The 18360-nt window shown below is 35.0% G+C and overlaps 1 long non-coding RNA gene across 1 annotated transcript in view; it reads right to left on the reverse strand.

Annotated features, from left to right (window-relative positions):
* Positions 1-12152, reverse strand: part of LOC140138890 (uncharacterized) — an 87061-nt gene extending 74909 nt beyond the window's left edge. Inside the window, exon 1 of the long non-coding RNA XR_011857077.1 lies at positions 11933-12152. This is a non-coding gene — a long non-coding RNA (uncharacterized lncRNA). The remainder of the gene's footprint in view (positions 1-11932) is intronic.
* Positions 12153-18360: the final 6208 nt, after the last annotated feature.

Raw genomic sequence — 18360 nt, forward strand, 5'->3', positions numbered from 1 at the left:
AATCGTGCATAGCAATTCACGTGTATCGATCCCGTGTATTTATTTTAGTATCTCTGCTGCACCAAATAATTATTAGCCAGGCGATGTCGGTGCGCAGGGGGTGCAAAGATTTTGACAGTCCATGAAGGAGGGCATATAGGGGCAAGCAATTTTTAGCAGGCCGTGCAATTTCTGGCAAGCCAAGGGGAAGGATTTTTGGCTGGTCATTTTTCCATTCCCTCCTCCCACCGGACAGATAATTACCACCCCCGGTATTGCACAGGAGTCCAGCCACATGGCATATAATCCACCCGAGCCTCACAAAAGCTCCTCGAATCGGCCAAAGTTACTCTTGATAAAGCCTACACAGAAACTCTGGAGTCCTCTATTCAAAAGAAGACAGAGGAACTTGACAACCTCCATCATGAATATAAACATGCAGCTTCTTGGGAACTCCTCCGGGAGATAACTGACACCAAATCTGCTCCTGTGGTTAGAGTGAAAGGCAATACATCTGAAGAGCGTCGTGACAACTGGTTTCTACACTTTTCCAACTTACTAGGGAAACCAGAGCAAGACGTAAACCTTGAAGATACGTTCTTTAACAGCAATGTCTCTGACGATCTCCCAATACACACTGGTCCATTTACTATGGAGGAACTGCAAAAGGTCTGAGCAAGCTCAACAAGTCAAAAACACCTGGTCCTGACAACATACCAGCCATTGTTTGGAAAAACCCACTCTTCCATCAGCAACTGCTTGATTTCTGTAATGAAACCATGAAGGAAATAAGCCAAAAGCCTTGTCAAGATCCACAATTATACCTCTCCCGAAGAAAGGGATCTTTCACAACCATCAAATTATAGAGGTATCACACTGTCAGCACTTGCTGCCAAGCTGTATAACACTATGCTGCTCAACAGGATTTCTCCTCATCTAGATCCTATTCTCAGACGTAACCAAAATGGTTTTCGCAAGGGTAGATCAACCACACCACAGATTCTAGCCCTTAGAAGGATAATAGAAGAGCTTAAAATCTCAAAGAAGCAGGCATATATTGTGTTTGTTGACTTCTCAAAAGCTTTCGACAGTGTTAACCGGAAGGCCATGCTGCATATTCTTCGTAATTCGTCGGCTGTATTCCATAGTGGCGTATAGTGATTTTTTGTCATTTTTTTGAAAATTGGCACATATGTTTTTAATGATGTTCTCTTTCATTTTTTCTAAGTCTCATCGGTCATAATTAGCTAATTAATTAGTAATTAATTAATTAAATGTGGCGTATAGTTACAAAGTGACATTTTTGTATTCCATAGTGGCGTATCGACCATACGCCACTTTTTATACACATTTTATAATTATGAAATATCGGCAAAAATGAAAAACATCGTATGTCATAGTGGCGTACGCGTATCGGACCTATACGCCACTATGGAATACGAACGACGAAAAGTAACGCCATAGGGATTACACGGCGACCGAGGTGGCGTACGGTTAACGTAAGGATAGGGTATTGCGTTTTGTTCGTTTTCCATAGTGACGTATAGTTTTATTGTCAGTTTGCCAGCAATAGTATGTATTTAAAACATATGAAAAATATATAACAATAAAATCTATTTAGTTTACTACAGAAATTTCACATCATTTACAAAATATAATGAATGTCTGATTTACACAACTCGATTTTAAATTGGCATTTCTTCAAACCCGATTTTCTCGAAAAGTTGTTTATTCGCGGCGCCCCACTATACGCCACTATGGAATACGGACGACGAATTATGGGATCCCTCGGGAGATTGTGAATGCTATTGCAATAATGTATGATAATCCTTCAAGTTTTGTACAAACAGGTGATGGACCAACTGAAGAGTTTCTCTCTACTGCTGGAATCCTGCAGGGCGACACCTTGGCCCCTTACCTTTTTGTGATAGTGGTAGACTATCTCCTCAGACAGTCGATAGACACTGACAAGTCCAAAGGGATTGACATCATGCCCAATAAGACGAGCAGAGAGAAGAACAAGTATTTAACCGATCTTGACTACGCAGACGACATCGCTTTAACAGCTACGTTATCACAAGATGCCCAAGATCTTCTGTCATCTTTAGAAGATGCTTCCGCCAAAGTTGGCCTCTTTCTCAATTCCAAGAAGACAGAATATATGTGTATTAATGGAGATAAGAACCCAACTCCAATCCTTTCTCGGGATGGCACACAACTCAAGCAGGTGTCGGACTTTAAATATCTTGGTTCATTTGTTGCCGACAGCAAGAAAGACTTTCTGACTCGCAAAGCTCAAGCATGGAAAGCTTGCAACAAACTGCACACCATCTGGCAGTCCAACATATCAAGAAATACCAAGCTTGCCTTCTTTAGAGCCTGCATAGAGAGTATCCTCTTATATGGAAGTGAGACCTGGACAATGAAGAAAGATCTTCAGGAACGTCTTGATGGTACCTACACCCGGCTGTTGATGAGGGTTCGAAATATATCCTGGCGTGAACATAAAACCAAAGCAGAGATCTATGATGGTGTTCCACAGGTGTCCTCCATCGTTGCTCAACGGCGAGCCAGATTTGCAGGCCACTGCTACCGTGCAAAAGACCAAATAATTTCAGATGTCATCTGTATGAGGCTTCCACGAACATGTAGAGGAAGAAGACCATTCAACTACATCGACTGTGTGGCAAGGGACGTCAATCAAGAAATTAATGACCTCCCAAATCTGATGGCTGATAGAGATTCCTGGAAAAGAATTGTAAACTCTTTCTCGGATGCGTCCGCAAGATAGATAGATAATTATGTAGTAGCCTGAGACCCTTTAGCACTAAAGTGACATGGTGACCTTTTACTGTTTAGTCTATTATAGTGCGTCTACCAGGGGTCAGTTGTCAATAGGCAAAACTGAAAAAATATTCTACATGAAGCTAAGTGTTTTAGTTTCTACGGTATATTGGCAGTGTTTTAGTCTGAATACTAGGCTAAAAAGAAGATTCATAGGGCAATTCTGGTCGGTAGAATTTCAGCTCCCCCCAAGTCTTGTTCAGATGCTGACCGCCCTGAAATTTAAAATTAGTAAGCCAGTTTTGTGTGCCTTTTAACCCATTTTTGATTACCCCCCCCCCCCCCCTTGACAGTTGCCCTGCACCCCGTCTCAAAAATGTCCTGTCTACGCCACTATTCCCTATAGTAATTACGCAAATATTTGTCAGGATTGCCAGTCACGAACTATTATAATAAATTATTTTTATTGGCCTAGTTTTTATCTTTTTCTGGCTTTTAAGTTTGATATAGGGAGGGCTGTGCGTTTGGGGCCGAGTTAGCACTAGGTCGAGTTGGTTGGTTTGTCTTGGTTGGTTCCAGCCAGTTGGCGCGGCGGCTTGTGCTAAAATACGAAGGAGCACCAAGCTGACTGGGACTGGAACAAATTACATTGCCTTGTGTTCTCTTCAGTTCAATATCTATATTTGAATAGGAATTGTTTTGCGCACTTACAAAATTTTTATGAAACACATTTTCTTCAATATTTTGTCAAGTTGACGTCAAATGTTCTGTTCTATATTATTTGGCAATAGTGTCTTTTATTCAGAGCACATCCAAAGTTGTAATTCTGTGTTTTAGATTGCAAAAATCGGATATTTTTATTCACGACTGCACGTCCGGGGGCTTCGCAAGCATTGGCAAGGGTGCAGAATTCGACAAAACTTTGACAGTAATTTTGCCTGTTTGGACACTAAAAGGCATTCGATCCTTAATTTTGTTTGAATAGAGTTTTGATTAGGTAACACAATGAGATGTGTACCGATTTTATATACAAAATTGTGAAGAATTGTTTTCAAATGTCCGACCTGTGTACTTTTTATTGATTACAAATTGGCGTGTGTTCGTCCTAAATATACATAGGCAAGTCGTATATAGGACTGGTAGCGAGTCTAATACTGTAAAATGTGTTTATCGATGAGACTACTTACATCGCTAACAAGCGTCCCTAACAACCCGTCAACTTTAAGACAAATAGGTGAAAAATGACACTTTCATGATTTGTTTTCATTGATTTTTTTATTTCACGTGATCCATGCTCATATCGCCTAGCTAAAAAATGAAAAATATTTTTTAGACTAATCAAACCAATATATAAGCCTATATAACCTTAATTATAAAGGAGTCCGGTGATGTGGCATCAACTTTATGGTTTTGACACAAAAACAAAGATATCTACAAATACGATCACTGCCTAGCATTGAACTGTATAAATGACATAATTAGCACTGTGCTCCATTACGCCGGCTTAAATCCTGTTTCATCCATCATTATAATCAAGTTACTAATGGGGCTTGATGATATATGTTTTACCTCTTAAATATTTGTAGCATTATTTCATTTAATGCATTTTGTCCTTTCAAAAATTGAAACAAATATGGTTACTGTTATCAATTTCACTGTACAATATAAGAACTGCACACTTTAAAGGCTCTGTTCGCTGTATGCCATAGGCGTAGATCCCGGGGGGATGGGGGTTTATCCCCCCCAATATTTTGCCAGGGGGGGATGCTCCATACAATCATCCCCCCAATGTTGACGCCTGAATATAGGTTTCTGACCAAATTTATCTCATATTTGCCCATTTTAGCCCCAAAAGTGCAAATTTTCGCGCGCTTCGCGCGCATTTATTCCACTTTCGCACCATATTTCATCAGTTTAGCTTCAAAATAGCAAAATTTTTCGCGTGCTTTGCGCGCATTTGTAACATCAACTTATTCTGTCGCCAAAAGGTGCTGGATTCACTATTCTTCAAGAATTCTTTTCAACACCATCCCCCCCCCAATGTCAAAAAGAAATCTACGCCACTGCTGTATGCTAATCGTTTAACTTAATACATATATTGTTATGTATTTAAGTTTAATATTTGTAATGAAATTACCAGCTTAAAACAACATAGCTTCAAATTTCCACTTCAAATGTAGGCAGCTCACATAATTAGTCCAGATGATGGTTAACTAAACTTGCAACGTATCCATATTATGTGTTAGTGTGTGATGCGTTATTCTTCTCTCCATATTGCTTACATAAACAATATGTAAACCAATTGCTGAAAGTATAAGTTTACTTACTGTATAAATTTCAATGTGATATCAATGAGGTGCATCATTAGGGTTTTCATAATTGGACGCACGCTTTGAATAAGACGACATAAATATGTGTCTTCAAATAGCCACTCAAAATATCAATGATACTTGGAAACCAATATTCCAATTTAATTTATATGGATGACCCATTGGAAAAACAAGTGAGCTATTATACGGTTATTGGTTGGACAATTTGCTTTCTGAAAGGATTTTGGTTAAATATGATAGGATGATGACCGTAGACTAATACCTTGACTGCCACTGCCGCAGACGATCCAATGTATAATGTTAAATTCAAATGATGTCAATAGGTATTTACACAACAAAGGGGCTCCATGAACGAAAGAGATAACAGACCGCGTACAATCAGTCAAAGTCTTAGCATCACCCGATAATTAGGGTCGATTGTTCCATGAAATGCGACAGGCGAGACTGCTACGCACTTACCTCGTAATTTAGTGCGTATTTCTAGTGCGTAATCGCGAAAGCACGCATGTTTTATCGCGTATACGCAACGCTGTCGTGATTGTTAAACACAGCACGATCGGGTACAATCCCAAAATTTCAGTTGATTCGGATTCTACGTTTGCGAGTTATGCATGATTATGTTTATTACACTGCTTCATAGACAATGTGTGGTAATTTCGTTCTGGTATACCAGAACGAAATTCAAATTTCATGATATCTTTGCTAAACGAATTAATCTGCAAGAAGTTTTTTTGTACATAAACATTATGTAGCCAGAGGTTTCCAGTGATATAAAAATCTCAACCTTTTTTGAGAAAAGTGGAGGATGATGCTGTGGATCACGAAATGCCCTTTTAATGGTTAGTGATTTGTCCATGATAATTGGATGAAATACGAGGTGTTAGTGACTTGTTGGAGTTCTTGAAAGCACTGGACATTTCATTCATTACAAGCATTTCATCTTCATCAAGTGTCTTCATTTATTTGTTGACATGTTTTTGCAGGACTAATTAATTGGTTGATTAAATTAGTTTTGGATACTTTTCTGAATTGACATCATTCAACTGATAGTGATATCAAAAGTATTTTTTCAATACAAATAAAATAAATTAGTACCGCTTATACCTGAATATCAATAGAAACCAAAGTTGATATGACAAGTGAAGACCTGTGTTGCAGCAGTGTCTAAGTCACATTTTTAGCGAAATTGAGTTCATAACAATTTTGATGTTGGTGATCAGAAAATGTAATGCAATCCTTTTATAACCAAGTTTGTCAAATTTGGTATTCACTGATCCGAGCTACAGAGGTCTCTAAGTCCATCAGTGTTTGAATTCTGCATACGTAATACTGCTACGAATTTATGATCTTGAATGTGGATAGCATAAATTAAATAGATATTGGTTTACAAAGCAGTCGGTCGTGTATTTACAATGCTGTAAAGTAAAACAAGTTGACGCAGTATCTTTATCACGTCGAACGCTAGTCAGTCGATGGCTATTGTTAAACAAGACCCACTCAGTCACTTAATTAGATGCTTGAAACGATCGGATTCGGTTTTGAAATTAGCAGAATTTTTAGTTACACCTTTTCACTTCACAAATATTTCTCGGTCAAATGAAAAGCATTAATTTTCATTTCTTCGGTAAATGTCAGAAGAAAACTGCTTGGTACTGTATATTTTTTTCAAACCCTGATGTTAAATTTATGTGTGAAATTTAGGCTTCTAGTGTAAGATTTTCACAGGCTGCAACTTGCCCCACAAGCATTTTCTTTTTTGGGTCAGCGTTTTTGCTTTTCAAAGTAACAGAATTCGCTAACGAAAGATATTTCCCAACTTTCAAAAGCACATCATATAAAGCTATATGTCATAGTTTTGTCAGAAATTTGGTTTTGACAAAACTATAACATCTAGACCCACACGATGTAACTTACAGTGGCGGGAAATACCTTTCTTTAGCGAACTATATTAGTTTGAAACGCAAAAAAAAAAAAAAAATTCCGAAAAAAGTTGAGGCCTGTAAAAATCAAAAATCTTACACTGAAAGACACAATTTCATGCCATGATATTTTTTAAGGTATATCAAAACACTATGTTTTTTAATGACATTACTGAAGAAGAAAAAACCTTGTTTTATATTTGACCAAGAAAATTAATTTCATAGCAAAAAAGGGTATTTCTGAAATGTGCTGATTTCAACATGTATCGATCGACTAGACGACTTTTAACGCGACTATGCATAACAATAGAAGCTGGTCAGTGGCGAAGTGAGTGTTATGCGCTGTATTTAATGTCAATGCAATATCATTGACTTGTTAATATGTTAAGGGTAGACGAGGTATTGTTGGTCGAAGCAACCTAAAAATGTTCATTATCTAGATCAATACATTATTGAAAAATAACACCTTGATGTTTTGCAAAAGTTCATTCTACAAATCGTATACCTTGCAAACCTGCTTAATTTATTGTTGTTAATGACTTATGTACGTTTTACAAAAGTGTTGTTGTTTTAGCCCTCTTTACAACGTAACTTAAGAACCACAGCACCTATAACAGTATATCTGTGATATTTTAATTCTTCTACACGCTCGCTATGAATTGAGCAATGCAGTTTTTGCCAAAGCTCACTACCATTCGTAAGATGCTGTGAATTACCAAATCACAACAGTTTAAAATAATTAATAACCTTAATGTTATGTATCATGCTATGCGGCCCATACACGATCAATTTGATTGATCAATACCAAAGGCCCTAGATGCAAGAGTGGATATACCATTGTGCACAGTACACACGAACAATAATAGTGATTGTATTGTCCAACCGTCAATAAAATCGAATAATATTGAAGATAAATATTATTTTGTTTCCAATCCTGCATCTAGCGTCCCCAATATTGATCAATTAAATTGATCGTGTATGGGCCGCATGAAGCCACGATAATATTTATTATAGCAATGTTTTCATTATATTAGATGCACGCTTTGCATAGAGCGCCAATAAATATGCCTCTTCAAATAGCCACTCAAATCATCAGTATTACTACGCTTTTAACATTAATTGTGTTTTATGAGGGTAATTCCTTGGAGCAAAAAGATCGTGATGTTTCATACAGGTATTGATATGACAGTTGGCAGATATATATATTTTTTACATTGTATTACTATTACATTGAAATGTTTTATATGGCCGCAAACTTTTCATCAATATTTTGGGCCGTAACATCAATGAACATAATTATTTACGCCAGTAGATATTTAATATTAGCATTTTGATACCCCATTCGCCCAATTTTGTTCAATAGTAACCACACACATTTTTTTTAAAGAAAATAACCCTTAAATCAAAGGTTGCAGTGCAATGTAATGATTTCCACCCAGCGCGAAGATAATGGCAGGTTTTACATGCCACAATGCTTGCGTTTGATAATCATATTCAACATGATCAAAGATCAACTCTTATTACATACGGACCACCCCTCGTAAGTGCACCTTTAAACTCGTGTTTTTTGTATAGAAACCACCTGTCTTCTATGTTCAAATATTTTGGATACGATTACCTATTATTCTGAAGCTATCGACGTATTTATAACGGCTGCGTTACTTTATGTGAGCTCTTTTATATCAGAGTATGGTACACACAGGCACGTTCGTGCAGTGAGAATACAATTCCATACAGTGAGAATTAAAAATCCGTGCTTAAAATATTTCTGTACATTCTTAAAATATTTCAGCCCGGAAAAATTAACAAGGAAATGTAAGAAGTTCCTTCACAAAGTCTGTTCAGTAGATTCTTGCGATCAATCCGTATACATAACTATTCATAGATCAAAGTAGTGTGTATTTGGTAGACATTAGAGACATTGCGATGTTCCAAACGCAGCACGTGGAACGTACGTTTTCACCTACGTTTTTACGTACGTTAATACGGTGTTAAATATTGCTAGTCTCGGTTCCAAACTGGATTGTGCTCATTCGTCACGAAGGAGAACAAGTCAGGTGACCTGATATATTTGAAAAATCAAATTCTTTAAAAAAATTACGTATAACATTCAAGCAAAAAGAAATGTTTTTTGTAACTGAGACTTATTGCTTATGGAATTACCGACATATATACGGCGTGATATTGGTAGTCTACAGTGTTTTTATTAATGATGATCATCATGATCATGTAAATATATTGATTTCAAGTGAAAGACCTTATTTTTCTCATATTGAAATTAGAAGTTCTAACTCCGTGTATTTCCGAAGATATCATAAAAAACTGTATAATTAGTCTCAAACGTGGTATACCACAGTTGAGACTAATTCGACAGTTTTTTGATGATTTTTTCGGAATATAGCGATTTGGAACGCCTAATTTTAATATGTTAATGAGAAAAATCTGCATTTTGATGGGATAAAGTGGGGATGAGGTTGTCATTCAGGTTACCCATCTTTAAATGTAAGTATGAAAAGAAGTTTGGAGATCTAAGGTGGTGATAGATGAATGTACTTTAGATCAAGTAAAATGTGATATTGGTTACAAACAGTGATAATGTGTAGCTATGTGTGTCTATAATTCATGTAACAATTATTCTGGAAGAATGTTCCGTTATCAATCAGAGATATTTGCCATTAACTGATTTTACAATACCTTATTGCAGTAATGCATCTATATACTTTAATGTCTTTCAATTAAAGTGAATTTGAATGTAAAAGATAACATAAAGTTTTTATGTTGTCATTTGATTTTCTAATTTTATTGATATGTCTCACCTTTAACAAAGAAGGCTGAGAATAAAATATACGAAACTTTTAATTGCTACATTTATTCAGGCGAGGTTACTGGTTACTTTTCACCAGGCTCTTGACATAAAATACATGACAATTCACTTAAATGATTCTGAGAAATATGAGCAAATATTTTTGTTTGTTTGTTTCGCACTCCTTGAGGTTTAAGCATATTAAATTTAGATTGCGCTTGTGTAATGTTATAGACGCGTAGGAAGTCTAAAAGCTTTCAGTACTGACACTTTCGAATACTACCTGTCAGAAATATTCGAGTGCGAAATGTGTTTCTATACCATATAAAATGTATAATATCTACGGCTTTCAAAATTGGTAAAGTTCTGATATCGCACAATATCTTTTTGATACCATTGAAGGTGTTGAATTCTTTAGAATTTGATTCAAAATCGTTAAAGCACGCAATCTTGTGGATTCATTTAGTTTTGGTTTCTTTATTTTACATTAATTAGGCAATTGTGCAACGAAAGCTAAAAATGTCATATTTATTTTCCAGTATTTTCAATGATTTAGCTGACAATTGTAGTATTCAGTTGATCTTATACCAGATTTGAAAGCATTTCAAATTATTTAAAGATAATTTGACACAAATTCTTTAAAGTTACCAGAATTCAGTAAAATTATTGATAATTTATTAAAATTTAGTAGCAAAATTTGCCGTAATCTAGCTGGATTATACACAATCTTAAGACTATTATTTGAAGTCTATTATCATACATGCTCATATATGTAAGCACTAGCAAGCTATATGTCAGAGATACATTAAAATACTATTACACAATTACTATTACTAGGAAAACCTGGAGGTGGAAAGTAAGCATGCTGAACTTTAATTTGGAAACAGAAACAGAAATCCCAAGCGCCTCACCCATTACCAATTGATCAACACATTCTCACACAAAACTCGGACGCAAACCGCAAAATACGAACACACACAATGATCGCCCCACCACACATCCTATTCACACTTGCACTGTCCAGCAAAGAAAGTAATAGTCTATTGAAGTTATGTATCATTTTACACAAGATGTAAAAGAATTGCAGACCCTATGACCATGGCTGTTCGAGAAACCTTAACCAATAATTCGTCGGAAATGCGTAATGAGTTGTAAAGTTGAACAAATCTTTCCCCAGAGTTGTAACGTTGTTTTTGCAAATAGTTAGTCAAAGTGAAGAAAGTATTTTGTGCATACTATAAGAGTATTATAACTAAAACATTGAGTAGGGGAAATTTTGGAACAGTATTGGGTATTTTCCCCCAAGAAATAGGTATCATTTCCGCAAAGTTGTATCAAGTCAGACAGAATGCAGAGAATAAAGATGCATGATGACCTGATGTTACATAATGACATAACGAATGCGTTATATAATTCTAGACCATGTATCGTTTCAAGCAGTGCTTTAAATTTATTGCCTGGTTGCAATTTATGCCGTTTTTCATAATAAAGCACAATAGTTTTGTAATTGTAAGATTCAGTACATATATTTTTACTTGCAAAATTTAGGCTGATCAATTATTTAAATCAAATTAAATGTGAATTCCAGCAAGAATACTAGTAACTACTGATAGCAAAGTTGATATTATTTTCTTTGCATGAAAGTTCTTATGTAATAATATCTATTTGGCAATATAAATATTTTACTTTATTTTACTTCTACTTTTTATCATCCAGAAACCGCCAATCCTGACTACAGATTGCCATTGCTTTTTTACAAAATGAATTTGATTTATGTATGATGTTCCCATTATTTTCACCATAAACAACGAAATTAAAACGAATAGTTTTTTTTATACCATTTTCTGCTTACATCATTGTTTAAGTTGAATAAACCTTTTCCTAAATCAGATCCTAATTTCGTTTTTGTCAAATGTAATAAATTGCAGATAATAACTTAAAACCAATATCAAATATTCGATGCAACACGAACATTTTATTTTTCTTGACAATGTTTGAAAAAAAAGAAGACCGTTTCTTTTCAATAAAAATATCGTTACTTTAAGTCAACAGTAAGAAATTCTTAAATTTAACAAAATAGCTCTTGAAAAGTATATATGAATGAAGTAGAAGCTTACCGTTACAAGCGTGTTAGCAAACTGTTAGAACCCAAATCACTAATCCTGTAGTTATAATTCCTCTCCTGTATATCAGATTAACTTCCACTTTTGTATATTCGACGACTATAATAACATATTTTAACTTCCACCTTTGTAAGCAACAGGCACTGATTTCGTTGCGCGGTAGCACACTAAGTCCTTACACAATGCAAAGTGAATTTTGCAATGAACAACTCTTGTAGAGTCGTCCTGCAAACTGAGACAACCAGATGATTATTATGTTGCTATTTTTGCGCATGTGAACTAAGGGATGATGCGCAGTGCTGAAAATTACTGTATATTTAGAGACACGTACCCTCAAGAGCTAGAGGAACCACAGCGAGGACAGATTATGAAGAATGAATATGTATGCCTTACAGGATTTTGCTTAACAAAAGGTATTTTAATTGCCTACGGTTTTGAACTAATTTTAGACAGTTACAAATGTTATCATTTACAATGCTTCAACAGACATGTAGGGCAATATTTCATTTCTCCTGCGGTCTTGTCTGTAACTATACAATGGATTCAAAAAATCTTTCGGATATTCAATTATAAAGTGTATAAATGATATTATTAGCACTGGGCTCCATTACGCCGGATTAAAATCTTATTTCATCCATCATAATAAGTACGTTAATAACGGGGCTTACATCCGGTTTCATAATATTGGGGTTGATATGCTGTTTGCCTCTTAAATGTTTGTCCCGTAAGGACCCTGGCTTTTGCCAAAATCATACATACTTTACCCTTTACATATACCTGGTTACATTGTATGTTGACCAGCAAATACACAACGTTTTAAAGAAAGGTTTAAATGTCGGGTTATATAAGGAGTGTAAAAACGTTTTAAATAAATAACATTCATAAAACATTTTTGAAAACGTGATGCAAATCAGAATGTTATCAAACTGTTGCCAAAATATATTGCGAAAATGTTTGAGCAAAGTATTTTACAATAACGTTTTAAAAACGTATCCATGATCTTTAGGTAACCCGACATTTAAAATAAACGCATTAAGAAAATTGTTATGTTTCCTAGGATATAGCTATATTGTAGCCCATAAACCACTGTTATGAGACTAGTGTATAGCTTTACCTGTCCTTACCTTATCCTATCTATGGTATCCTATATACATATCTAGCCCATTATCTTGATCGGAGTATAAGAGACAGTGTAGAGTAGAACATTTTACCTATAGATGTAGACAATTGGTTTCCAGCACTTGATGATCATACACTACTGATTGGTCAATAAAAGCTAGCACCTGCAGCAAACCCAGCAAACACAAAAACGTTTTTAAAACGTTTTAAATAAGTTATATTTTGGGTTTTGGTTTAGGTAAAAACGTTTTAATAACATTAAAATGTCGCGTTATATAAAGGTCATGAAATCGTTTTAAAACGTTTGGCATGAAAACACACTACAACATTTTTTTAAAAATGTTTTCGAAATGTCATTGTAAACTATTTTTGCAAACATTTTTGGCCAAATATTTTGTCAACACTTAAATAACATTATGTTAAAATATTTGCACCCAGCAAACACAGAAATGTTCTTAAAATGTTTTTTACAAAACGTTTTAATAACATTTTAATGTCGGGTTATATAAAGGTCAGGGAAAACATTTTAAAAACGTTATTGTAAATATTTTGGGCAAACATTTTTTGCAAAATATTTTTCAACCCCAAAATAACATTCTGTTTAGAATGATTTGTACCAAGTTTTCAAAAATGTTTTTGGAATGTTATTAAAACGTTTTTATACCCTTAATATAACCCGACATTTAAATGTTTTCTGTAAAACATTTGTGTTTGCTGTGCAGTAAATTACCAACAAATGTTATTTAATGTTATGAAAACGTTTAATATCATAATAAAGTACCCTTTATATAACCCGACATTTAAACGCTTTCTGACAACCTTTTACAACCTGTTGCGAATGATGTCGAAAACGTTTTGTGTTTGCTGGGAAGTAAATTGATTACTTAGTTATAGGGCAAAGTATCTGTTTAACACAACTGTAGATTTCGCCAACATCCAGTGTTCCTGGAGTATATTAGCAACGATAAACCTATTTACTTCCAAATATATTTACAGTTGATACAATACTTAATGAATTATTATTATAGATACAATACTTAATGAATTATTATTATAGTAATTTTAATTTTAAAAGTGTTAATTCTCAGGAATCTTATACTTTCCAAGAAGTGTGCGGAGGATGCAATATAATTTCTTAACTAAAAAACAAGAACATCTTGACATAAAAATGCATGATAGTTTTTGTTTGTTTCATACTTCAGACATTCCGTAGGGTTTAGGCATATTAGATTTTGAGTATTCATTGATAAAGACGAATTTCATAGTTCTAGTCCGCTACACCAGAAATTGGGTGTTGTTCGCACGCTCTTGGATAGGAAAAATAAGATCATAACCGAAGATAAAGACAAGGAAGAAGAGGAAGTCACTATTAGTAACTGCGGCTATCCTTCTCGGAGTTTTGAGAAAGTGAAACAACGGATGGATACACCAAAGCAGAAGAAGAAGGCAATTAAGAAGGATGAAACTACCAAGTCAAAAGGCCTTGTCGTCATCCCCTACGTAGAGGGCGTGTCGGAGCGTATCGCGAGAACACTAAAGAGTTACAATATCTCCGCTGCTATGAAGCCTCATTGCACCCTAAGAAACATGCTTGTGCACCCTTAAGATAAAAGGGACCCGCTCAACACCACAGAAGTTGTTTATTCCTTCCCTTGCAAGAATTGTAATGAAACTTATGTCGGTAAGACGGGGAGGAAATTCGGTAAGCGACTTGAAGAACATAGGACAGAGGCAGACAAGGCGTGTGTTAATGTTCGCATGAGAGCAAACAGAAAAGCATCTCAATCAGCTACCAACAAATCAGCCATCACAGACCATGTTCTCGAGAAAGACCACATCATTGACTGGGAGGAGGCTAAGATTTTAGGCAAAGAGGCAGACAGATACAAACGATGGATCAAAGAAGCAGTGAAAATCAGACAACAGGGTACCACCATGAACAGAGACGAGGGGCAATACAACCTAACTCACGTATTTGACGATCTCCTGAAGAAACCAACTGGCAACCAAGTTGCTAAGCAACAACGAGTTGTACACAGAAGGTCGTCACAACAACATCAGTGTTGATAAAGAAATCTGACAGATTTCGAAACGTCAGCAGTAAGTGCTGTTTTATTGGACTAAAACTATGAAATTCGTCTTTATTTTCAATAACAGTCCTGAAGAACATGTTCAGTAAAGTATTCATTGAATGTGATGTTGCGGACACGTGGGAAGCCTATGCTCTGAAAGCTCATAATAGACGGGACTCATAACATCGTGTATATATGATTGATATAGAATGTCGCACACATACCCCGGCGTAGTACCTACGCTCTCCTCACTTTGCATAATTGCGTTACTGACGCTCGCTTTTGTGAATTTACGCGGGCGTAAATTATTGACTCGCGCAGTACCAAAAAACCGAACATACTGAATATAGTTTAAAAGCCTTTAAAAGTACCTTAAATTTTTCAACTTTAAAGAAAAGACAATTTATATTAGGCGATTTATCAGAATTTGACACAAAAGTTTCCATAATTACCACAAGTTTACACAATCTGTTTATTCACTGTATAAATTGCAATGTAATAGCATTAAGGTCTGTTAATATGTTAAGCAACTAACACTTAATTTAAGGTTTCATAATTGGACGCACGCTTTAAATAGGAAGACAATAAATATGTCTTCAAATAGCTACCAAACACCAATGAAACATTGAATATAACATTCCGCTTTTTAAAAAATAACAGAAAATATCAAGATAATTGATTGAAACAAGGAGTGAGTTATTATACGGTTATTGATATGACAATTTGTATTCTGAAAGGGTTTTGATTACATGTGATATCAGGTAATACCAAAGAAGATATGTGACCCGCTCTGACAAAATCAGGAACAAGTCGCATTTTTGACATTTCATGATTTCAATAAAACGTAAGACACTAGACAATAAGCTTTAAAATGATACCAAAATTATATAAATAGCATCAATACTTTTCAAGACATGGATAATCTTGTAAATGATACCTTGATATGTTTGCCAAATTGCTTTTCTGAGTAATGGCCCGATTGGTTCCTGCCTTACACAGGATTGAATAGGGATTATCATAGTTCAACTGTTATTTAATTTTAATAAGTATTTTCAAGGATTTGAAAGTCCACTTAGTCCCACAGTCAAATACCATGAAATTAAAAATTCCAAAATTTCATTTTTTATGGGAATGTCATCTTTAAAGGCTTATAACTCAAAAACATGTCTGACGACTTGTTCAGGGTTTTGTTGGAGCTGGTCACATATTACACTTCGCACAATCCATTGTTTTAGTCCAGTAACAAAAAGTATCTCAGTAAATAGAGCACATCCTAGTTTTGCAAATATTATCACAACCCCTATTCAATTTATTTTCAACATGTTTTACAAGGATTTAAAAGAAATAGGAGTGTCATTTGAATACATGGAGTGATGTAAAATGTTATAAATTATTCGGGGAAGAGTAACATACCTTCGCTGGTATTATTACTTATTCGTTAAGGGATCTAAAATGAGCGTTTATTGCGTTTCGACAGTATTTTTTGTGGGACATGAGAGCACCTCAGACCTATCGAATTGCATTCTGAATACGAAGCATGTCTTTCTGATATCAAATAATTTTCATTTTTGAAAATCACAATATAATACAAATTTTATGACAAATTATAAAAATTTGATATTTTTCAAATTTTGATATATAACAGTCCTCGAAGTAAATTATATAAATCTAATGTTATATTCTTAAAGTGTATGTAGCAGGAAAAAAAAGCCGACGGTCAGTTGAAAATTTTGACCTTTCATATTGAAGATATGGATTTTTTTCCCAAAAAGACCTAATTTTTTTGTGTTTTGGGAAAAAAAATCCATATCTTCAATACGAAAGGTCAAAATTTTCAATTGATCGTCGGCTTTTCATCCCACCTACATACACTTTAAGTATAAATCATCAGATTTCTAAAGTTTATTTCAAGTACTGTTAAATATCAAAAATATCAATTTTAATGATTTGCCATAAAATGTGTATTAAATTGCGAATTTCAAAAATCAAAATTATTTGATATCAGAATGACATTCTTCGTATTCAGAATGCAATTCGATATGTCTGATGTGCTCTGATGTCCCAAAATAAATACTGTCCAAACGTTCATACCCCAGCCCTTAAGTCAAGCAAAATTTTCGGCACTGCTGCTGATAAAATTTATTTGATTAAATTATTCAATGAAATGGTGTCATCGAATACCTTGTAAATAATAAATCCTTAAGTGCTCTAGGCAGCACATTTTGGTATACTTAAAATATATAGGCAACCTTCCTGGTAGTTAACACTTTAATTATTTACAGAAATCTTACAGAAATTATACAATATTGCTTACATGGCTAAATAATCTACCATTTACTTTTTTTTCGTTAACAACATCAAAAAACATAATTTTCAAAATCACCCAATGGTTAGTGCTAATGACATTTGCGGATGTTTTTAAAGACAAAAAAATAATATTATTTCCAGAAACCTAACCATTATCTAGGTAAAACTTACTATCGTAAGTATGATCAATACCAAATACATAACAGCTTATCATGGTTATTGAACTGAATATGTATGGTGGAAATGCTTCATGTTTATATTTAAACATACATTATTAGTCTGAAACAAGACATACTGACGAGTAACTGACGTTTATAAACCGTATTATTCTCTACAGAGGGCGACAGTTTGTCTTAAAGTGCAAAGCGGTTTTTGGAATGGTCGCTACCGGCGGTTGGCGAATCGCTCCGCATGTTACATAGGACGGTTTATAATAATCTGGTGTTTGTCACTATGCAGAAATCATGACTTTTGTCCCACATGCCACCATCATGGCAACCTTGAACATATCCAAAACAATGCAACTTTTCTCATTTTGATTTATTTTTGTCAAATAAATTATTTGAGACAAGTTGAATTCAAATCGGAGCATTTCGCTTAATTGTAGACACATGTGGGCCCTAAAATTCGACTCTGGACCTTTTTGCCTATAACGCAATCACTGTATGTCTGATACAGGTCAAACGATACTTTTTGTGAATTCGAAATTTCACCCCCTACATAAGTGGCCACTTGGGATTCATGCAAATTAGGTATTGATTTTCCGGGACTTTTGATGTGTCAATATGTTCTTCTGATTGAATGGTGATTGAATGGATTCTGTTGCAATTAGTGACGGGTTTGCCCTTCATTTTTCTGGGCTAATAGGATGCCCATAGTAGCAATGGTTTAGCACCACCCTTTTGTGTGTGGGTGTGGGGTGTG

Source organism: Amphiura filiformis, chromosome 18, assembly GCF_039555335.1.
Source record: "Amphiura filiformis chromosome 18, Afil_fr2py, whole genome shotgun sequence".
Classification (NCBI taxonomy): Eukaryota; Metazoa; Echinodermata; class Ophiuroidea; order Amphilepidida; family Amphiuridae; genus Amphiura; species Amphiura filiformis.